The sequence below is a fragment of the Macaca nemestrina genome, chromosome 9, assembly GCF_043159975.1.
Source record: "Macaca nemestrina isolate mMacNem1 chromosome 9, mMacNem.hap1, whole genome shotgun sequence".
In the NCBI taxonomy this organism is placed as follows: Eukaryota; Metazoa; Chordata; class Mammalia; order Primates; family Cercopithecidae; genus Macaca; species Macaca nemestrina.
The window spans coordinates 59935542-59959956 of record NC_092133.1 but is presented as its reverse complement, the minus strand read 5'-3'; the positions used below and the strand labels follow the sequence as shown (position 1 = coordinate 59959956).

General features: G+C 39.2%; 1 long non-coding RNA gene, 1 other non-coding gene and 2 pseudogenes across 2 annotated transcripts in view; 2 read left to right on the top strand and 2 right to left on the bottom strand.

Annotated features, from left to right (window-relative positions):
• LOC139356242 (uncharacterized) overlaps positions 1-24415 on the bottom strand; it is a 132756-nt gene that overhangs the window by 25454 nt on the left and 82887 nt on the right. The window lies entirely within an intron of this gene.
• On the top strand, positions 2583-2689 carry LOC112423907 (U6 spliceosomal RNA). The gene has a single exon (XR_003014513.1). It is a non-coding gene; the product is annotated as a U6 spliceosomal RNA (small nuclear RNA).
• Positions 4383-5290, top strand: LOC139356061 (small ribosomal subunit protein uS5 pseudogene; annotated as a pseudogene).
• LOC139356241 (zinc finger protein 593 pseudogene) lies at positions 14762-20348 on the bottom strand (annotated as a pseudogene).

Sequence of the window (24415 nt, the reverse complement as noted above, 5' to 3'; positions counted from 1 at the left end):
CCCAAAATAAACACCTATTTTCAGATATTGACTGTACTATTCTATTATAGGAAGAAAAAACATATACAGCAAAAGGAAATATTAAAAAGATATCACAAGCAATATATTTCAAATAAACTTTCTTGTATTTAACAGTGGCAAAATTGTTTTCTATTAGTAACTTAATTTAAATTAGTGATTATTTAAAAATACAGTAATGTATCATGGAACAATGCTCTGAGAAATGTGTCATTAGGCAATTCAAATATTGTATAAACATCCTAGAGTGTACTTACACAAACCTCGATGATAGAGCCTACTACACACCTAGGCTACATGGTATAGTATTCTATTGCTCCTAGACTATAAACCTGTACAGCATGCTAGTGTACTGAATACTGTAGGCAATTGTATTTATGTCTCTAAACATATCTACTAAACATACCTAACAAACATAGAAAAAGTACAGCAAAAATACAGTATAAAATATTTTTTAATGGAACACCGCATAGGGCACTTACCATAAAGGGAACTTGCAGGGCTGGGCACGGTGGCTCACACCTGTAATCCCAGCACATTGGGAGGCTAAGATGTGTGGATCACGAAGTCAGGATTCGAGACCAGCCTGACCAACGTGGTGAAACCCCGTCTGTACTAAAAATACAAAAATTAGTCAGGCATGGTGGTGCACGCCTGTAATCCCAGCTACTCGGGAGGCTGAGGCAGGAGAATCACTTGAACCCGGGGGGCAGAGGTTGCAGTGAGCCGAGATCATGTCACTGCACTCCAACCTGGGTGATAGAGCAAGACTTCGTCTTAAAAAAAGAACTTGCAGGACTGGAAGTTGCTCTAGGTGAGTCAGCAAGTGACTTGTAAGTGTATGTGAGGACCTAGGACATTACTGTACTTACTGTAGACTTCAGAAACACTTATAATTAAGGCCTTGCTGAAGTTATTTTTAAAATGTGTTTCTTCAATCATAAGTTAACCTTAGCTTACTGTAACATTTTTACCTTATAAACTTTTTACTTTTTTTGCTCTTTTGTAATAACACATAATTGAAACACAAACACATTGTACAGCTGTAAAAATATTTTCTTTCTATCCTTATTCTATAAGCTTTTTATAACTTTAACTTTTTTTTACTTTCTAAACTTTTTTGTTAAAAAATAAGAAAAAACACACACATCAGCCTAGGCCTAGACAGGGTCAGGATCAATATCACCTCCATGCCTCTCCCACTGGGAAGATCTCCAGGTACAATAATACACATGGAGCTGTCATCTCCTATGATAACAATGTGTCCTTCTGGGGCACCTCCCCCCAAGGACCTGCCTGTGACCGTTTTACAATTTAACTTTCTTTAATAAGTAAAAGCCATGCACTTTAAAATAACGATGGCTAGGCACAGGGGCTCACGCCTGTAATCATCCCAGCACTTTGGAAAGCCGAGGTGGGCAGATCACCTGAGGCCAGGAGTTCGATACCAGCCTAGCCCATACGGTGAAACCCCATCTCTACTAAAAATATAAAACAATTAGCCAGCCTTGATGGTGTGTGCCTGTAATCCCAGCTACTCGGGAGGCTGAGGCAAGAGAATCGCTTGAACCCAGGAGGCAGAGGCTGCAGCAAGCCAAGATGGTGCCACTGCACTCCAGCCTGGGCTACAGCGCAGGACTCCACCTCAAAAGAAATAAATAAATAATATATAATAAATAATAAAATAATAAAAAGTGTAATGTAGTGCATACATGATCCAGTAACATAGTTTATTATTATCATTATCAAGCATTAAGTACTGTACATAAATGTGTATGCTATACTTTATTTAAAATTATAAAAATTGTTTGAAAAGTATAAAAACTGGCAGCACAGTAGGTTTGTTTACACTAGCATCATCACAAACACATGAGTAATGCATCATGCTTCAATGTCACAATCGCTATGACAGCATAGGCAATAAGAATTTTTCAGCCCCATTATAATCGTATAGGACCATCATTGTATATGGGGGTCCATCAACTGAAATGCCATTATGTGATGCATGACAGTCGCAGGCAGCTTCTTGCAGGGAGATGCCCCAGAAGGAGACATTGTTATCATAGGAGATGACAGCTCCATGTATATTATTGTCCCTGGAGACCTTCCAGTGGGATGAGACGTGGAGGTGATATTGATGATCCTGACCCTGTTTAGGCCTAGGCTAATGTGTGTGTTTTTGTCTTATTTAATAATTACATCATTAAACCAAACAACAAAATGTTTCATATTGTTTATTATTTAATGAGAATAGTGAGATTGTGTATGCTTCATTATTGAAACGCTTAACAAAATATTTAGTAATGGAGCAATGGATGCTCTGGTTCCAGATACAGTTAATTTCAACAGTAGTTGGTATAATATCTTACATAGCTGGAAAAAATACATCACAAAAACTCAAAGCCAAATGGAAGGAATGCATAATTGGCTATACTTACTGAATTGTCATACTGAATGTTTAATTCCACATGTCAAACATGAAAAAAATACTTTAAAATTTTTCTAGAAAATTTTCATCTTCCTGATGTCTGTCATCTCTAAACTAATTAGACAAAGGCACTATAGTGCACGCTTCAGCAGCACATACACTAAAATTGAAATGATACAGAGAAGATTAGCATGGCCCCTGCACAAGGATGACACACAAATTCGTGAAGCCTTCCATATTTTTAAACTGAGACACACAACACCTGGAAAATTGGGTAACCCCCACCCTAATACTGCACTTTACCAAGGGTCTTAGCAAACGGCACACCAGGAGATTATATCCCATGCCTGGCCCGGAGGGTCCCACGCCCACGGAGCCTCCCTCATTGCCAGCACAGCAGCCTGAGATCTAACTGCAAAGTGGCAGCGAGGCTGGGGGAGGGGCGCCCGCCATTGCTGAGGCTGAAGTGGGTAAACAAAGCCACCAGGAATCTCGAATTGGGTGGAACCCACCACAGCTCAAGGAGGCCGGCCTGCCTTTGTAGACTCCTCCTCTGGGGACAGAGCATTGCTAAACAAAAAGCAGCAGAAACCTCAGCAGAGGTAAATGCCCCTGTCTGATAGCTTTGAAGAGAGCAGTGGATCTCCTGGCACAGAGGTTGAGATCTGAGAACAGACAGACTGCCTGCTCAGGTGGGTCCCTGAACCCTGAGTAGCCTAACTGGGAGACATCCCCTACCAGGTGCAGACTGACACCTCACACCTCACACGGCAGGGTACACCACTGAGATGAAGCTTCCAGAGCAAGAATCAGAGCAGCAACACTCGCTGTTGAGCAATATTCTATCTTCTGCAGCCTCCGCTGCTGATACCCAGGCAAATAGGGTCTGGAGGGGACCTCAAGCAAACTCCAACAGACCTACAGCTGAGGGTCCTGACTGTTAGAAGGAAAACTAACAAACAGAAAGGACACCCACACCAAAACCCCATCAGTACATCACCATCATCAAAGACCAAAGGTAGATAAAACCACAAAGGTGGGGGAAAAGCAGTGCAGAAAAGCTGGAAATTCAAAAAATCAGAGCGCATCTCCCCCTCCAAAGGAACGCAGCTCATTGCCAGCAACAGAACAAAGCTGGACGGAGAATGACTTTGACGAGTTGAGAGAAGAAAGCTTCAGTCGATCAAACTTCTCAGAGCTAAAGGAGGAGTGATATAACCAGCGTGAAGAAACTAAAAACCTTGAAAAAAGAATGGATGAATGGATAACTAGAATAATCAATGCAGAGAAGACCTTAAAAGAACTGATAGAGATGAAAACCATAACACAAGAACTATGTGACAAATGCACCAGCTTCAGTAACCGACTCGATCAACTGGAAGAAAGAGTATCAGCGATTGAAGATCAAATGAATGAAATGAAGCAAGAAGAGAAGTGTGGAGAAAAAAGAAAAAAGGAATTAACAAAGTCTCCAAGAAATATGGGATTATGTGAAAAGACCAAATCTATGTCTGATTGGTGTGCCTGAAAGTGATGGGGAAAATGGAACCAAGCTGGGAAACACTCTGCAGGATATCATCCAGGAGAACTGCCCCAACCTAGTAAGGCAGGCCAACATTCAAATTCAGGAAATACAGAGAACGCCACAAAAATACTCCTTGAGAAGAGCAACTCCAAGACACATAATTGTCAGATTCACTAGAGTTGAAATGAAGGAAAAAATGTTAAGGGCAGCCAGAGAGAAAGGTCAGGTTACACACAAAGGGAAGCCCATCAGACTAACAGCAGATCTCTCGGCAGAAACTCTCCAAGCCAGAAGACAGTGGGGGCCAATATTCAACATTGTTAAAGAAAAGAATTTTTAACCCAGAATTTCATATCCAGCCAAACTAAGTTTCATAAATGAAGGAGAGCTTCTTTTCCGAGAGAACACCAAATGGCGGATGACGCCGGTGCAGCGGGGGGGCCCGGAGGCCCTGGGATGGGGAACCGCGGTGGCTTCCGCGGAGGTTTTGGCAGTGGCATCCGGGGCCGGGGTCACGGCCGTGGACAGGGCCGGGCCGAGGCCATGGAGCTCGCGGAGGCAAGGCCGAGGATAAGGAGTGGATGCCCGTCACTAAGCTGGGCCGCTTGGTCAAGGACATGAAGATCAAGTCCCTGGAGGAGATCTACCTCTTCTCTTTGCCCATTAAGGAATCTGAGATCATTGACTTTTTCTTGGGGGCTTCTCTCAAAGACGAGGTTTTGAAGATTATGCCGGTGCAGAAGCAGACCCGTGCTGGCCAGTGCACCAGGTTCAAGGCATTTGTTGCTATTGGGGACTACAATGGCCACGTCGGCCTGGGTGTTAAGTGCTCCAAGGAGGTGGCCACTGCCATCCGTGGGGCCATCATCCTGGCCAAACTCTCCATTGTCCCGGTGTGCAGAGGCTACTGGGGGAACAAGATCAGCAAGCCCCACACCGTCCCTTGCAAGGTGACAGACAGCTGCGGCTCTGTGCTGGTGTGCCTCATCCCTGCACCCAGGGGCACTGGCATTGTTTCAGTGCCTGTGCCCAAGAAGCTGCTCATGATGGCTGGTATTGATGACTGCTACACCTCAGCCCGGGGCTGCACTGCCACCCTGGGCAACTTAACCAAGGCCACCTTTGATGCCATCTCTAAGACCTACAGCTACCTGACCCCTGACCTCTGGAAGGAGACTGTGTTTACCAAGTCTCCCTATCAGGAATTCACTGACCACCTTGTCAAGACCCACACCAGAGTCTCTGTGCAGCGGACCCAGGCTCCAGCTGTGGCTACAACATAGGGTTTTTATACAATAAAAATAAAGTGAATTAAGCTTGTTACTAAAAAAAAAAAAAAAAAAAGAAGGAGAAATAAAATCCTTTACAGACAAGCAAATGCTTAGAGATTTTGTCACCACCAGGCCTGCCCTACAAGAGATCCTGAAGGAAGCACTAAACATGGAAAGGAACAACAGGTACCAGCCATTGCAAAAACATGTCAAAATGTAAAGTTCATCAATGCTAGGAAGAAATTGCATCGGTTAGCGAGCAAAATAACCAGCTAATATCATAATGACAGGATCAAGTTCACACATAACAATATTAACCTTAAATGTAAATGGACTAAATGGTCCAATTAAAAGACACAGACTGGAAAACCAGATAAAGAGTCAAGACCCATCAGTTTGCTGTATTCAAGAGACCCATCTCACACGCAGAGACACACACAGGCTCAAAATAAAGGGATGGAGGAAGATCTACCAAGCAAATGGAAAACAAAAAAAAGGCAGAGGTTGCAATCCTAGTCTCTAATAAAACAGACTTTAAACCCACAAAGATCAAAAGAGACAAAGAAGGCCATTACATAATGGTAAAGGGATCAATTCAGCAAGAAGAGCTAACTATCCTAAATATATATGCACCCAATACAGGAGCACTCAGATTCATAAAGCAAGTTCTCAGACACTTACAAAGAGGCTTAGACTCCCATACAATAATAATGGGAGACTTTAACACCCCACTGTCAACATTAGACAGATCAACGAAACAGAAAGTTAACAAGGATATCCAGTAATTGAACTCAACTCTGCACCAAGTGGACCTAATCGTCATGTACAGAACTCTCCACCCCAAATCAACAGAATATACATTCTTCTCAGCACCACATCGCACTTATTCCAAAATTGACCACATAGTTGGAAGTAAAGCACTCCTCAGCAAATGTAAAAGAACAGAAATTATAACAAACTGTCTCTCAGACCACAGTGCAATCAAACTGGAACTCAGGACTAAGAAGCTCAATCAAAACCACTCAACTACATAGAAACTGAACAACCTGCTCCTGAATGGCTACTGGGTACATAACGAAATGAAGGCAGAAATAAAGATGTTCTTTGAAATGAATGAGAACAAAGATACAACACACCAGAATCTCTGGGACACATTTAAAGCAGTGTGTAGAGGGAAATTTATAGCACTAAATGCCCACAAGAGAAAGCTGGAAAGATCTAAAATGGACACCCTAACATCACAATTAAAAGAACTAGAGAAGTAAGAGCAAACACTTTCAAAAGCTAGCAGAAGCCAAGAAATAACTAAGATCAGAGCAGAACTGAAGGAGATAGAGACACAAAAAACCCTCCAAAAAATCAATGAATCCAGGAGCTAGTTTTTTGAAAAGATCTATAAAATTGATAGACCGCTAGCAACACTAACAAAGAAGAAAAGAGAGAAGAATCAAATAGATGCAATAAAAAATGATAAAGGGGATATCACCACTGACTCCACAGAAATACAAACTACCATCAGAGAATACTATAAACACCTCTATGCAAATAAACTAGAAAGCCTAAAAGAAATGGATAATTTCTTGGACACTTACACTCTCCCAAGACTAAACCAGGAAGAAGTTGAATCCCTGAATAGACCAACAGCAGGCTCTGAAATTGAGGCAATAATTAATAGCCTACCAACCAAAAAAAGTCCAGGACCAGATGGATTCACAGTCGAATTCTACCAGAGGTACAAGGAGGAGTTGGTACCATTCCTTCTGAAACTATTCCAATCAATAGAAGAGGAGGGAATCCTCCCTAACTCATTTTACGAGGCCAACATCATCCTGATACCAAAGCCTGACAGAGATACAAAAAAAAAGAGAGAGAGAATTTTAGACCAATATTCCTGATGAACATCGATGCAAAAATCCTCAATAAAATACTGGCAAACCAAATCCAGCAGCACATCAAAAAGCTTATCCACCATGATCAAGTGGGCTTCATCCCTGGGATGCAAGGCTGGTTCAACATATGCAAATCAATAAATGTAATCCATCATATAAACAGAACCAAAGACAAAAACCACATGATTATCTCAATAGATGCAGAAAAGGCCTTCGACAAAATTCAACAGCTCTTCATGTTAAAAACTCTCCATAAACTAGGTATTGTTGGGACCTGTCTCAAAATAATAAGAGCTCTTTATGACAAACCCACAGCCAATATCATATTGAATGGGCAAAAACTGGAAGCATTCCCTTTGAAAACTGGCACAAGACAGGGATGCCCTCTCTCACCACTCCTATTCAACATAGTGTTGGAAGTTCTGGCTAGGGCAATCAGGCAAGAGAAAGAAATAAAGGGTATTCAGTTAGGAAAAGAAGAAGTCAAATTGTCCCTGTTTGCAGATGACATGATTGTATATTCAGAAAACCCCATTGTCTCAGCCCCAAATCTCCTTAAGCTGATAAGCAACTTCAGCAAAGTCTCAGGATACTAAATCAATGTGCAAAAATCACAAGCATTCTTATACACCAGTAACAGACAAACAGAGAGCCAAATCATGAATGAACTCCATTCACAATAGCTTCAAAGAGAATAAAATACCTAGGAATCCAACTTACAAGGAATGTGAAGGACCTCTTCAAGGAGAACTACAAACCACTGCTCAGTGAAATAAAAGAGAACACAAACAAATGGAAGAATATACCATGCTCATGGATAGGAAGAATCAATATTGTGAAAATGGCCATACTGCCCAAGGTAATTTATAGATTCAATGCCATCCCCGTTAAGCTACCAATGAGTTTCTTCACAGAATTGGGAAAAACTGCTTTAAAGTTCATATGGAACCAAAAAAGACCCTGCATTGCCAAGATAATCCTAAGCCAAAAGAACAAAGCGGGAGGCATCACGCTACCTGACTTCAAACTATATTACAAGGCTACAGTAACCAAAAAAGCATGGTACTGGTACCAACACAAGATATAGACCAATGGAACAGAATAGAGCCCTCAGAAATAATACCACACATCTACAGCCATCTGATCTTTGACTAACCTGATGAAAACAAGAAATGGGGAAAGGATTCCCTATTTAATAAATGGTGCTGAGAAAATTGGCTAGCCGTAAGTAGAAAGCTGAAACTGGATCCTTTCCTTACTCCTTATACGAAAATTAATTCAAGATGGATTAGAGACTGAAATGCTAGACCTACAACCATAAAAACCCTAGAAGAAAACCTAGGCAATACCATTCAGGACATAGGCATGGGCAAGAACTTCATGTCTAAAACACCAAAAGCAATGGCAACAAAAGCCAAAATTGACAAATGGGAACTAATTAAACTAAAGAGCTTCTGCACAGCAAAAGAAACTACCATCAGAGTAAACAGGCAACATACAGAATGGGAGAACATTTTTGCAATCTACTTATCTGACAAAGGGCTAATATCCAGAACCTATAAAGAACTCAATCAAATTTACAAGAAAAAAAAATCCCATCAAAAAGTGGGCAAAGGATATGAACAGACACTTCTCAAAAGAAGACATTCATACAGCCAACAGACACATGAAAAAATGCTCATCATCACTCGCCATCAGAGAAATGCAAATCAAAACCACAATGAGATACCATCTCACACCAGTTAGAATGGCAATCATTAAAAAATCAGGAAACAACAGGTGCTGGAGAGGATGTGGAGAAATAGGAACACTTTTACACTGTTGGTGGGAATGTAAACTAGTTCAACGCATTGTGGAAAACAGTGTGACGATTCCTCAAGGATCTAGAACTAGAAATACCATTTGATCCAGCCATCTCATTACTGGGTATATACCCAAAGGATTATAAGTCATGCTGCTATAAAGACACATGCACACGTATGTTTATTGCAGCACTATTCACAATAGCAAAGACTTGGAATCAACCCAAATGTCCATCAGTGACAGACTGGATTAAGAAAATGTGGCACATATACACCATGGAATACTATGTAGTCATAAAAAAGGATGAGTTCGTGTCCTTTGTAGGGACATGGATGCAGCTGGAAACCATCATTCTCAGCAAACTATCGCGAGAACAGAAAACCAAACACCGCATGTTCTCACTCATAGGTGGGAACTGAACAATGAGAACACTTGGACACAGGAAGCAGAGCATCACACACCGGGTCCTATTGTGGGGAGGGGGTAGGGGGGAGAGATAGCATTAGGAGATATACCTAATGTAAATGATGAGTTAATGGGTGCAGCACACCAACATGGCACATGTATACATACGTAACAAACCTGCACATTGTGCACATGTACCCTAGAACTTAAAGTATAATAAAAAAGAAAAAAAAAGAAAAAGCCACTATATTCATTTTTAACAAATGGGCTAAATATTTTCTGAAATTATTAATTTGAAAGATTAGTTCACAGGTTAGAAAATTTTGTTTCCAAGTTTAATTGTGCAAATATGAGAATTTTTAATAGGTAAAAATCACTACATTAATTTTGGCCACAAAATTACATTATATGAATGTATTTTTTCATTCTTAATTTTTAACTTTGTGCATACATAGTATATGTATATGTTTATGGAATACATGAGATATTTTGATACAGGGGATAGAAAATAGGGTATCAATCCCTTTAAGCATTTATCCTTTGTGTTATTATTTATCCTTTGTGTTATTATACTCTTTTAGTTATTTTAGAATGTACAACAAATATTATGACTATAGTCACCCTGTTGCTATCACATACTAGACCTCATTCATTCTTTCTATGCTTTTTGTACCCACTAACCATCTCCACCTCCCACCCACCCCCCAACTACCATTCCCAGCCTCTGGTAACCATCCTTTTACTATCTCCATGAGTTGAATTATTTTAAATTTTACATACCACAAATAAGGAGAACATGTGATATTTGTCTTCCTGTGCTGGCTAATTTCATTTAACATAATGACCTCCAGTTCCATCCATGTTGTTGCGAATGACAGGATCTCATTCTTTCTTATGGCTGAATAGTATTCTATTATGTATAAATACCACATTTGCTTTATCCAGTCATCTGTTAATGAACACTTAGGTTGCTTCCAAATCTTGGCTATTGTGAACAGAGCTGCAACAGACATGGGATCTTGGCTATTGTGAACAGAGCTGCAACAGACATGGGAGTGCAGATATCTTTTCAATATACTGAAAAGCTATATACTGCTGGTATATAGCCAGCAGTGGGATTGCTGGATTGTGTCAAGCTCTATTTTTTTTTCAGGAACATTCAAACTGTTTTCCATAGTGATAGTACTAATTTACATTCCTAGTAACAGTGTACAACCATTTCCTTTTCTCCACATCCTCACCAGCATTTGTTACTGACTGTCTTTTAGGTAAAAGTCATTTTAACAGAGGTGAAATGATACGTCATTACAGTTTTGATTTGCATTTCTCTGATGATCAATGACTGACCACCTTTTCACATGCCTGTTTACCTTTTGTATGTCTTCTTTTGAGAAATGTCTGTTTAAATCTCTTGCCCATTTTTTAAATCAGTTAATTAGATTTTTTTCCTTTAGCATTGTTCAAGCTTCTTATATATTCTAGTTATTAATCCCTTGTCAGATGGGTAGTTTGCAAATATTTTCTCCCATTCTCCGGGTTGTCTCTTCACTTTGCTGATTATTTCCTTTGCTGTGCAGAAGCTTCTTAACTTGATGTGATCCCATTTGTCCAGTTTTGCTTTGGTTGCCTGTGCTTGTAGAGTTTTACTCAAGAAATCTTTGTGCAGACCAGTGTCCTGGACAGTTTCCCCAATATTGTCTTGTAGTAGTTCCATAGTTTGAGGTCTTGGATTTAAATCTTTAATCTATTTTTATTTCATTTTTGTATATGGTGAGAGAGAGGAATCAAGTTTTATTATTTTGTATATGGGTATCCAGTTTTCCCAACACCATTTATTGAAAAGACTATCTTTTCTCCAGTATGTTTTTGGCACTTTTGTCAAAAATGAGTTCACTGTAGGTGTGTGGATTTGTTTTCGAGTTCTCAATTCTATTCCATTGATCAATGCATCTGTTTTTATCCAAAACCATGCTGTTTTGATTACCATATTCTGCAGTATAATTTAAAGTCAGGTAATGTGCTTCCTCCAGTTTTATCCTTTTTGTTTAGGATGGCTTTGGCTATCACAGGCTAGATCTACTTAGCAGATCTAGTAGATATACTGGGCCTTTTGTGGTTGCATAGAAGTTTTAGGATTTTTGTTTTCTATTTCTATGAAGAATGTCATTGGTATTTTGATAGGGATTGCATTGGATCTGTAGATTGCTTTAAGTAGCATGAACGCTTTAATATAGATTCTTCCAATCCAGGAACATGGAATATCATTCCATTTTTTGGTACCCTCTTCAATTTTTTTCAACAGTATTTTATAATTTTTATCATAAAGATCTTTCACTTCTTTGGTTAAGTTAATTCCTTGGTATTTAATTTTATTTGTGGCTATTGTAATGGAATTATTTTCTTGATTTCTTTTTCAGATTGTTCGCTGTTGTCATATAGAAACACTTCTGGTTTTTGTATGTTGATTTTGTATCCTGCAACTGAATTTATTTACCAGTTCTAATAGTTTTCTGGTGGAGTCTTTAGGCTTTTCCAAATATAAGATCATGACATCTGCAAACAAGGATAACCTGCCTTCCTTTCATCCAGTTTGGGTGTCATTTATTTCTTTCTCTTGTCTGATTTCTGTAGCTAAGACTTTCAGTACTATGTTAAATAACAGTGGCAAAAGTGGCCATCCTTGTCATGTTTTGGATCTTAGAGAAAAAGTTTTCAGTTTTTCTCTATTCAGTATGATACTAGCTGTAGGTCTGTTGCATATGGCTTTTATTATGTGGAGGTGTGTTCCTTCAATACCCAGTCTTCTGAGGATTTTTATCATGAATGGATGTTGAATATTATCAAATGCTTTTTCAGCATTAATTGAAATAATCACATGGTTTTTGTCTTTCGTCTGTTGATACGATGTATCACATTGATTACATTGATTGATTTGTGCATGCTCATGTTGAGCTATCCTTGCATCCTGGGGATAAATCTCACTTGGTCATGCATGATGAATAATCTTCTTAATGTTCTGTTGAGTTCAGTTTGTGAGTATTTGGTTGAGAATTTTTGCATCCATATTCATATGCATCAGTAATATTGTCTGTAGTTTTCTTTTTTTTAAATGTGTCTGTCTGGTTTTGGTGTCAGGGTGATACTGACCTAGTAGAATGAGTTTGGAAGTGTCCCCTTCTCCTCTTTCTTGGAATACTTTGAGTAATATTGGTATTAGTTCTTTAATGTTTTTAGAATTCATCAGTTAGGTGATCAGGTCATAGTCTTTTCTTTACTGAGAGACTTTTCATTATGGCTTTGAACTTATTACTTGTTATTGGTCCGCTCAGGTTTTGGATTTCTTCATGGTTCAATCTTACTGGGTTTTATATGTGTAGCAATTTATCCATTTCTTCTAGATTTTCTAAGTGATTGGCATATAGTTGTTCATAATATCCACTAATGATCTTTGAATTTCTGCAGTAAACACTTGCAATGTCTTCATTTTCATCTCTCATTTTATTTATTTGGGTCTTTCTTTGTTTCTTAGTCTAGCTAAAGGTTTATCAATTTTGTTTATCTTTTCAAAAAACCAACTTTTTATTTCATTTATCTTACGTATTGTTTTCTTCCTTTCAATTTCATTTATTTCTGCTATGATCTTTATTACTTCTTTTTTTCTACTAATTTTGGGTTTCATTTGCTATTTTCTAGTTTTTTCAGATTCATCGTTAAGTTATTTATTTGAAGTTTTTCTTCTTTTTTGAGGTAGACACTTATAGCTAATGAATTTCTCTTCCAGTAGTTTTCACTGTATCTTATGTGTTTTGATATGCTATATTTCCATTATCATTTGTTTCAATAATTTTTTCTATTTTCTCCTTAATTTCTTCATTGACCCACTGGTCATTCAGGTGCTTATTGTTTAATTTCCATGTAATTGTATAGTTTCCAAAACTCCTTTTGTTATTGATTTCTAGTTTTACTCCATTGTGGTCAGAGACTATGCTTGATATTATTTCAATTTTTTCAATGTTTTAAGTGTTGTTAAACAACACTTAAAACACAACACTTGTTTTGTGGCCTAACATATGGTCTATTCTTGAAAATGATCCATGTGCTGAGGAGAAGAATGTGTGTTCTTCTTCTGTTGGAGGAAATGTTCTGTAAATATGTACTAGGTCCATTTCGTCTATAGTGCAGATGAAGTCCAATGTTTCATTGTTGATTTTCTGTCTGGAACATCTGTCCAATGCTGAAAGTGGAGTTTTGAAGTCTCCAGCTATTATTGTATTGAGGTCTATCTCTCTCTCTTTAGCTCTAATAATATTTGCTTTATATATCTGGGTTCTCCAGTATTGGCTGCATATATATTTATAATCATATCCTCTTAGGTAGTTGACTCCTTTATCATTATACTGTGGCCATCTTTGTTTCTTCTTACAGTTTTTGTCTTGAAATCTATTTTATCTATGTAAGTATAGCTACTTCTGCTCTTTTTTGGTTTCCATTGGCATGTAGTATGTTTTTCCATCCCTTTATTTTCCATCTATGTATACCTTTATAGGTGAAGCATGACAGATCATTGGGTCATGTTTTCATTCATTCAGTCTCCTATGTCTTCTTATTGGAGAACTTAGTTCATTTACCTTCAGTGTTACTATTAATAATAGTTACTTTTGCCATTTTTTTATTTGTTTTCTGGTTGTTTTGATCTTCTCTTCCTTCTTTCCTTCCTTCTTCTCTTCCTTTTAGTAAAGGTGATTTCCTCTGGTGGTATGATTTAATTTATTGCTTTTTATTTTTGTGTATCTGCTGTATTTTTTTTACTTGAAGTTATCATGAGGCTTGCAAATACTGTTTTATAATCCATTGTTTTAAGCTGATAACAACTTAACATTGCTTGCATAAACAAATAAGCAAAAAAAACTAATAAAAACTATAGTTTAACTTCATCCCCCTCATTTTACAATCTATGTCTTAAAAAGTTGTTGTAGCTATTATTTTTTATTGGCTCACCATTTAGTCTTTCTATTTAAGATAAGAGTAGTTTACACACCACAGTTACAGTATTGTAATAATCTGTATTTTTCTGTGTACTTACTATTACCAGTGAGTTTTGTACTTTTAGATGATTATTGATCATTAACATCTTTTTTTATTTTACTTTATTTTTTATAGTATCAACGGTGTTTACCAGTGAGTTGAAGAATCGTACATACTTTAAAAATACTTCCCTAATTTTTTTATTTATTTATTTTATCATTATACTTTAAGTTCTAGGGTACATGTGCGCAACATGCAGGTTTCTTACATATGTATACATGTGTCATGTTGGTGTGCTGCACCCATTAACTCATCATTTACATTAGGTATTTCTCCTAATGCTATCCCTCCCCCCTCCCCCCTCCCCCCACCCCATGACAGGCCCCAGTGTGTGATGTTCCCCACTCTGTGTCCGAGTGTTCTCATTGTTCAATTCCCACCTATGAGTGAGAACATGCGGTGTTTGGTTTTCTGTCCTTGTGATAGTTTGCTCAGAATGATGGTTTCCAGCTGCATCCATGTCCCTGAAAAGGACATGAACTCATCCTTTTTATGGCTGCATAGTATTCCATGGTATATATGTGCCACATTTTCTTAATCCAGTGTATCATTGATGGACATTTGGGTTGGTTTCAAGTCTTTGCTATTGTGAATAGTGCTGCAATAAACATACATGTACCTGTGTCTTTATAGCAGCATGACTTATAATCCTTTGGGTATATACCCAGTAATGGGATCACTGGGTCAAATGGTATTTCTAGTTCTAGATCCTTGAGGAATCGCCACACTGTCTTCCACAATGGTTGAACTAGTTTACAGTGTTCCTATTTCTCCACATCCTCTCCAGCACCTGTTGTTTCCTCACTTTTTAATGATTGCCATTCTAACTGGTGTGAGATGGTATCTCACTATGGTTTTGATTTGCATTTCTCTGATGGCCAGTGATAATGAGCATTTTTTCATGTGTCTGTTGGCTGCATAAATGTCTTCTTTTCAGAAGTGTCTGTTCATATCCTTCACCCACTTTTTGATGGAGTTGATTTTTTTCTTGTAAATTTGTTTAAGTTCTTTGTAGATTCTGGATATTAGACCTTTGTCAGATGCGTAGATTGTAAAAATGTTCTCCCATTCTGTAGGTTGCCTGTTTACTCTGATGGTAGTTTCTTTTGCTGTGCAGAAGCTCTTTATTTTAATTAGATCCCATTTGTCAATTTTGGCTTTTTGTTGCCATTGCTTTTGGTATTTTAGTCATGAAGTCCTTGCCCATGCCTATGTCCTGAATGGTATTGCCTAGGTTTTCTTCTAGGGTTTTTATGGGTTTAGGTCTAATATTTAAGTCTTTAATCCATCTCGAATTAATTTTTGGATAAGGTGTAAGGAAGGGATCCAGTTTTAACTTTCTACATATGGCTAGCCAGTTTTCCCAGCACCATTTATTAAATAGAGAATTCTTTCCCCATTTCTTGTTTTTGTCAGGTTTGTCAAAGATCAGATGGTTGTAGATGTGTGGTATTATTTCGGAGGGCTCTATTCTGTTCCATTGGTCTATATCTCTGTTTTGGTACCGATACTATGTTGTTTTGGTTACTGTAGCCTTGTAGTACAGTTTGAAGTCTGGTGTCTCCCTAGGTCACATACCACCATAAATCCTGCTCTCCTGGCTGAAAGAGGCATTGAAGAGGTCAGGAGAGACAGTCTTGAATTGCCAGTGCCACCTCTCCCCTGCCCCCTAGCAGAGGCCGTGTGGTGCAGAGAATCTGTGTACTTCGAGCAGTCCTCCGGCTCCGAGCCCAGCCAAACATTAGAAGTTGCCTAGTAATTGCAGTCTTTGTGTCCTACACTGCCTTTCAAGTTTACCTAGGACCCCAGAGTCCTTTGGCTTGCAATGACAGGCTTTGCCAAGAAACTCAGGTTCTGACTGCTGGGATGGGCAATTTTCCTCTGGCTAGGTCTGTTCCAAATGTTCTCTCCATGTGCAGCTGCTGGCTGAATCAAGCATGACTCTATTCTCTGCTCTTACAGGATAGCACTGAGTTCAATATAAAGCCCCCAGTCACTGTGCTCTCCCTCTCTGCACCACATGGCCTCTGCTAAGGGACAGGGGAGAGGTGGCATCGGCAATTCAAGACTGTCTCTCCTGACCTCTTCAATGCGCCTTTCAGCCATATGAAGTTAAAAGCAGGTAATGTGATTGCTCACCTGATTTTGGGTTCTTGTCATGGTGCTTTTCTGCGTGTAGTTAGTTGTTAAAATTTGGTGTTCTTGCAGGGGGCATAAATGGTGTAGGCTTCTATTCTGCCTCCTTGCTCTGCCTGAAAACATTTTTAAATATCCTTTTCAAAATGCTCTTTTTGTAACATGAGTTTGTGGGGGAGCTTTCTTTTGTTTTTGTTTTGTTTTACAAAGCAGTTATTTTCTAATTATTTAGAACAACTTTTAACTTGAAGGTACAGATTAAGCATGTTTATCTCCTGAAAAGAGTGTACTTGATAAACACTTGTCTTCTTTCAATAAAAAGAAGTAAATTTGGAGCATTTGTCTCCTTTATAAAAGAAAAATGCCTAATATCATTAAGGTTAGTTTTTAATATTAAGTTTTTATTTTAAGTTGTTACAAGATAACGAAAAAAAATCTATGTTACAAAAAGTGTTCAAAGTCACTCCTCACCTCACTACATTTAAAGGCATTGTTTTTATAATGCTAACCCTACTGATGATTTGTAGCCAACAAAAAAATGCAATTAGGTACCGTACTCCAAAATCTGGCAAAGAGCTAATGTTGAGAATCTACAAGGAACTTAAACAAATTTACAAGAAAAAAACAACCCCATCAAAAAGTGGACAAGGGATATGAACAGATACTTCTCAAAAGAAGACATTTATGCATATGAAAAAAACTTCATCATCACTAGTCATTAGAGAAATGCAAATCAAAACCACAATGAGATACCCTCTCATGCCAGTTAAAATGGCAACCTTTAAAAAGTCAGGAAACAACAGATGCTGGAGAGGATGTGGAGAAATAGGAATGCTTTTACACTGTTGGTGGGAATGTAAATTAGTTCAACCATTGTGGAAGACAGTGTGGCGATTCCTCAAGGATCTAGAACCAGAAATACCGTTTGACCCAGTCATTCCATTACTGGGTATATACCCAAAGGATTATAAATCATGCTGCTATAAAGACACATGCACATGTATGTTTATTGCAGCCCTGTTCACAATAGCAAAGACTTGGAACAACCCAAATGCCCATCAATGATAGACTGGATAAAGAAAATGTGGCACATATACACCATGGAATACTATGCAGCCATAAAATGGATTAGTTCATGTCCTTTGCAGGGACATGGATGCAGCTGGAAACCATCATTCTCAGCAAACTAACACAGGAACAGAAAACCAAACACCACATATTCTCACTCATAAATAGTATTTGAACAATGAGAACACATGGACACACGGAGGAGAACATCGCACACCGGGGCCTGTGGCAGGGCAGTTTCAGCTGGGGAGGGATAGCATTAGGAGAAATATCTAACGTAGATGACAGGTTGATGGATGCAGCAAACCACAATGGCACGTGTATACCTGTGTAATAAACCTGCACATTCTGCACGTGTATCCCAGAACTTAAAGTAAAATTAAAGTGAAATTTAATTTTTTTTTTTAAAAAGCAAATGAAAATGAAGACACCATGCTCTCAACACCTCTGTGCTGGGGAATTACCCCCAACCTGTCAGAATTGTTCTCTGTTCTACAGATTATTATTAATACATATAATAAACTTATTTACTATATTGTATATAGACATTTTCTTCCCAGTATTTAAAGATCTCTTTAGAGACTACAGCACTAGCTTGTGATTAACTTAAGAGCAGAGACCAGGCGTTTTTCTTCTTTGTACTGCCTCTGTCACTAGCTCCTAAGGCAGGGTTTAGAGCATTGTAGGTATCTTAGGAAGGCTTATTAAGCAAAAATTTTAAGACTTTACTTAGAAGGCTTTAACTTTTTAGTCTTTGCTTTGGATGCTGTGACCATTAACATCTTGGCAACAGCAAAAATTTACTCCAGATGTTTTAAATTTAAAAAAAAAAAAAAAGATTAAGAAAAGGACTTGTCATAGAGGTGAGAGAGGGATTTAGGAAACAAGGGATGGTAAGCCACCACAGGCTAGCAATAGTGAGAAACTGATACCACCCACAAGACTTGGGAGAGCTGAACCAGCTACGGAGAAGGCACCCAGCAGATGCCGTCATTGTTGAGGAACCCAGCTGTTGCCAGTGATGTAGTGTAAAGACAGGGAAGCAATATCCCAACATCTTTCTCCTGTCCTGCTGGTATCTTCTGTTGGCCAAACCCACCTGGAAGACAGCCATCAGGTAAACAAGGAAGATATGGTAAGAAAAGATCAGCCTCTTGGGCACAGAGCAGGCAGAGCAGACAATGGATGGAAGAGACAAAGCAAGTGGGGAAATAGAGAACAACCAACATAGCTGAGAAAGTCAACGTTTTGATGTTGGTTTGAAGTCTTAAGACCAGCCCTTATCCACACTATAGATAACATACTTCCCTTCTTGGGGGGAAAATGGAATTATCTGTCTAATGCTGATAATTTCTATCAAACTACTTATTTCCTATGTCCACTGTGAATTCTTCATGCCTCATCCAACCTACTTTATCAATGGAAATTGAAAACCTAAACATTATAAAGCTGATGAACTTTTTTTTTTCTCTTTGTCCAGTTCCTTTATTGGGGGCAGGGCACCCAGAAGAGGCCCTCCGTTCCCCAAACCCAGAGCCAAAAGGGGTTGGCACGCTCCCTCCCAGCCTAGTCCTTGCGTCACTGTCCATGGGCAACTCCTCTGCCTTGCATCTTCAGGCCATGTCAAGTAGAGGTGTCCATCTCAGGGACCTCAGTGGACACTTCTGTGGGCACTGCTAGCCGCCTGGGAGGCACATAGGATCCCATACCCGCTGCCCTCTCCGCCTCTGCCTGACTGTAGGGCTTGACGCTCAGCTGCTTCCGCCTTTTCTTGTGGTCTTTGGATCGGAAGTGGGTCTTCAGATTGGCGGAATCGATGAAGTACCTCACGCAGGCCAGACAGCGGTGCAGGCCGCCCCCTGGCAGGTCGAGGTCGGGCTCAGCGTCTGGGTCAGGCTGGGGCCGTGCGGGTCCCAGAGGCCGCAGCTCGCGGTGAATCTCATCCAGGTCCGGCCGCCGCCGCTTCACCTTCATCTGCCGGGCTAGAGAGTGCGCTCGGTGTGCACCTGTCCGGCGGGAGCGACCCACGGCCAGAAACAGCCCGGCCGGCCAAGGGGCCAGGAGCAGGGGAGTGAGTATACGTGTGAGCGCTTCCGGGCCGATCCGAACTTTTTTAATGTCTATTTTTTCATATTTGAATTTCATCTATTTTAGGGAAAGCAACTCAGGTTGGTTTGCAAAGATGAATATTTTTCAATATTGTTAAAGCATGCGTCGTGTGTAGTGACACTGAAGTCCTATCAAGTGCTCAGGTGTCTTCAGCTCGATGCCACAAATATTTATTGAGCCGTCTACTATCTGCAAGGAAGGCATCATGAGGAATTCAAAATTGAATTACAGATGGTATTTGCCTCCCTCACACCAGCATCTGAAGACAGAGGATGATAAATGTTCTTATAAACATTAATTCTGGCAGTACTCTGAGAGGGCTGCAGGAAGTGGGACTTACTAGAATTTGAAAAGATGCATAAACTTTGGTGTCATTTTGTGAGGATGAGGAGTTGGAAAAATACTTGAATGACGGTCCCTTCCAAAACTCATGTTGAAATTTGATTGCCATTGTAACATTGAGGAGGTGGGACCTTTGAGAGGTGATTGGGTTGTGAGAAATGGATGAATTCCCTTATTGTGGGAGTGGGTTCATTATTAAGAAAGAAAATTTGTTATCAACAAGTGAGTTCCACCCCCTTTTTGTTCCACCCCCTCTCTCTCTGTCTTGCTTTCTCTCCCCCTACCTTCCATCATGTGAAAACACAGCAAGATGGCCCTCATCTGATGCCACAGAAGGGCCCTAATATGGAACTTCACAGCCTCCAGAATTGTGAGTCCAAAAATTTATGTCCATTATAAATTACCCAGTGTATGGTATTCTGTTATAGCTGCACAAAACATAGCTAGACACTTCAAGTGAAGGAGACATAATTTTAGTTGAGCTACTTTCTCAGACCAAAGACTTGTAAAGTCAACACAAGTCAATAACTTTAGTAAAGAATCTGATGGGGAAAATAATGATGGCAAATACTAACCTCTGACAAATTTGAAATACGGTATCTGGGTTAAATTAATACATAAACATCTCCCCTGTCAAAGCTGCAGTTACACCTCAGATTCATAGTTCCTCATGTAAAACATTCTCAGTGCCAAACACCTATATTTGAGAAACAGTTTTGAACAGTTTTGAAAGTAATAAAAAAACTCTTCAGACAAAGGAGGAAATGGCAATTTCGTTTCAGTTTCAACTCCAGCTCCGCACTGCTCCAGTAAGGAAAATTGCAGAAATAGAGAGTGAGGATTGAGTTTTCCTTGATGGTTATCAATCCTGTCATAAGAATTTATGGGAGAGTAAAAACCATTGAAGCCAAAAGGAGCTATTATAAGAATGGAGTCTCTTTTTATTTTAGTTTGAGATTGCATTTTTAAAGACAATTCCAAATGAAATGCTAAATGCAATAACAGGGAAACATAATTTTTAAAATTTCTCTCGAGTTGTAATAGATGTGAATTACCACCAGCAACTCACATTAACCAGACACAACCCCAACTGAATGGTAACAATTATTATAATACATAGAGCATTACTATGATTCAGTCATGGTTCTAAGTGTTTTCAATAACCCATTTAACAGATGAAGAAAGTGAGGTACAGAAAAATTAAGTAACTTGCCTAAGGTCCACAGCTACTAGGCTATTAGGGTTGCCAGACAAAATACAGAATTTGCAGCTGAATTTGAATTTCAGATAAAACACAAAATGTTTTAATATAAGTGTGTCCCATGCAATATTTAGGACATATTTACACTAAAAATATTGACTGCTTACCTGAAATTCAAATTTAACTGGGTATCCCGTATTTTTATTTGCTAAATCTAGCATTCCTGATAGTTAGTAATGGAGGAACTCAAAGAACAATTAAATAATGTTGCATCAATGAGTTTCTGACCCAAAGAACTACCAGTAGATTTATGTCATTGATTCTTTCTTGACTGTAATGATGACACTAAATGCACTGAGCTCTGTAGTTAGCACTTAACATAGATGATCTCATTCAGTCGTCACAAGGATTATAGCATTATTGGGCCCATTGTACAGATAAGGAGGCTCAAAATAAATTGAACTACTGCATGTCTAGTTTCATGAAACTAGTAAGCAATGGATCTTGATTAAATCTGGGATGTGCAGAGCCCAGTCCATAATGACTACTCTCTGCCACCTCATTAATACAAACTCATCTGCTCTGTGCTACATTGTTGGAATCATGGTATGTCCAAAGATCTGTCTTTCAGAGTTTCAAAAGATAATGAAATGTTTAATCTTAGTCTCTTTGATTCTAAACCACAAGCTTCTACTAAAAGAATTTATTGAAACCAAGGAAGTCATATTCATTCTCTGTACCCCCTACAGGGTCTAACATTGTTCTCAAAATGCAATAGGAGTTCTATGCATATTGTGAAATATGGCAAAGTTACCTTTCTCAGCATGCATAATTCACCAGGGTGTCTGGGTTTTATTTTTGGTCAATGACTACCAAGCTCTTCACTTTCTAGGTCCATGACCTTTTCTGTGAGGACGTTGGTGAAGAGAACTAAAAGTAGCATCAAAAAAAAGGTCTGGAAAATCCTTTCAGTAGTGCTCATTTAATTTCCATGTAGCTGAATTTACTAAATTGAATCTCAGTCTAGGTCCTCTGAGAATGCATTCTATAGATGCTGTGCAACTTCAAAATTCTGAAACCACTTATATTACAGGAACTTATTGCCTATTAGTAAACATGCCTTCCAAAGGAAAATCATCATTTATCAGGTGTTCACTGTAATTCAGACTTGATTAATTTAAGAGTCTTGAGATGGGGCTCAGAACAGGCTCTGTTCTGTTTTCTCACCCCAGTGTCATTCACTCTCCCCAAGTACTAACACAGCCTGACTACTCAATCTTCTTCAAACTCTAACTTCTGTTTGTTCCATGATATTGTGCTGTCTAGATTTAGCATCTTCTTTTGCCTTTTTCCAGCTTTTTCTCTCCTCAGTGACCAGTCTATGGGTTGATCCTTGGCTCAGTCCACGGACTTCTGCCTTTTTTTTTTTTTTTTTTGATACAGAAAAACAGGGTCTCACTCTGTTGCCCAGGCTGGAGTGCAGTGATGCGATCACAGCTCACTGCATTTTCTGCTTCCTGGGCTCAAGTGATCTTCCTGCCTCAGCCTTCAAAGTAGCTGGGACTAAAGGAGCATGCTACCACACCCAGCTAATTTTTTTGTTTTTAGTAGGGATGGGGTTTCACTGTGTTTCCCAGGCTGGTCTCAAACTCCTGAGCTCAAGAGATCCTCCAACCTCAGCCTCCCAAAGTGCTGGGATTACAGGCATGAGCCACCATGCCCAGCTTTACCTTTCTTTTTTCATAGTCCTTCTATTGATTCTTTCCCTTAATGACGTTATCTTTACAACCCTTACCTCTATATCTTCAGCTCTTACGTGTTCATGAGTCCTCTCAAATTCAACATGAGCAAAGCAAAACTGTCCCTGCATCCACATTCTCCTCAGTTATCCACCATTCTTTTGATTCTCTACAGATAAGAGACCTCAGAACTTATTTCTGGCTCTACTCTGTCATCCTTGGACTAAATCTGCACTGTAATCCTAGTGTTTCTTTAGATATCTCTCAGATTTATTCTATCCTCCCCATTCCCACTGCCATTATCTTCATCCTGGCATAAATTACTTCCACAGACTCTTCACTGGCCTCCTTGCTTTCCACATTCTTTTCATTTTATCCATTCTGTCCATCACTCCAAAATCTCCCCTGCCTTCTTGCACTGGATATGTAATTCCCCTAACCAGAACCAGCAGTGGCCTCATCATCACTACCATCCACAAATATTTACTGACTACTTACTCTGGATGCTTAATGTATAGATACAAAACTTCCTCCAGGAGCCTCTGATCCAATTGCTGCAATTATATAGAACATAAACTTTTAAAGATGCAAAACTATACACAAGGCAATGTAAGGTATCAAATTAACAATGCAAATCACAAGAGCCAGGAAAATTCTATGGAGGATGTAGTCACAAGGCTAGCGGTAGTTATAGGAAGGGAAGAAATAAGCACAGAGGCAAGGGAGAAAAGTAGTCTATAGAGGGTCCAGCATGAACAAAGATCCGAAATTCTAATGGCATTTTCAGGAAACATGGGGCAGCCAGGCTGGTGAAGACAGAGGGGAGGATATGCCATATGGACAAAATAGAAGGCAGAAAGGAACTTACCTAGTGTGCTTGGGGAAGAGTAACAAATAGTCACATTAGTCTAGAACCTGGAGTGTGGAAAAGAGAGCCAGAAGATGGGGTTGGAAATTAGGATAAGGAATTCATTGAAAGCTTTGGAACAAATGAGGAAGGCCATCAAAGAGGTGTTTTAGGGCCCAGACTGAGCTTGCTAACAGTGCTGAGGACATCAGAGATACTGAATCATGTTCATGGACTGATTAACATGATACTTGTCAAGGAGGAAAGTGATCCTTAGGGCAAGAGCTAAAATAAGGTTAAGGAGGATCATGATAGAAACATAAAACTGCATAGGACATGCCACCAACAAAACGCAGCTGTGCTGGACTGCATTTCTTATTTATACCCGTATACTTCAGGCATGTAACAGTGAGAGCAAAAGCTTATGGATGGGAATACATACAGCCATCATCAAACAATAACAATAATATTCAACTTTTAAAATAATAACAGGAACAGTAACTTACATTTATTGAGTAATTACTATATGCCAGACACTGTGCTATGTGC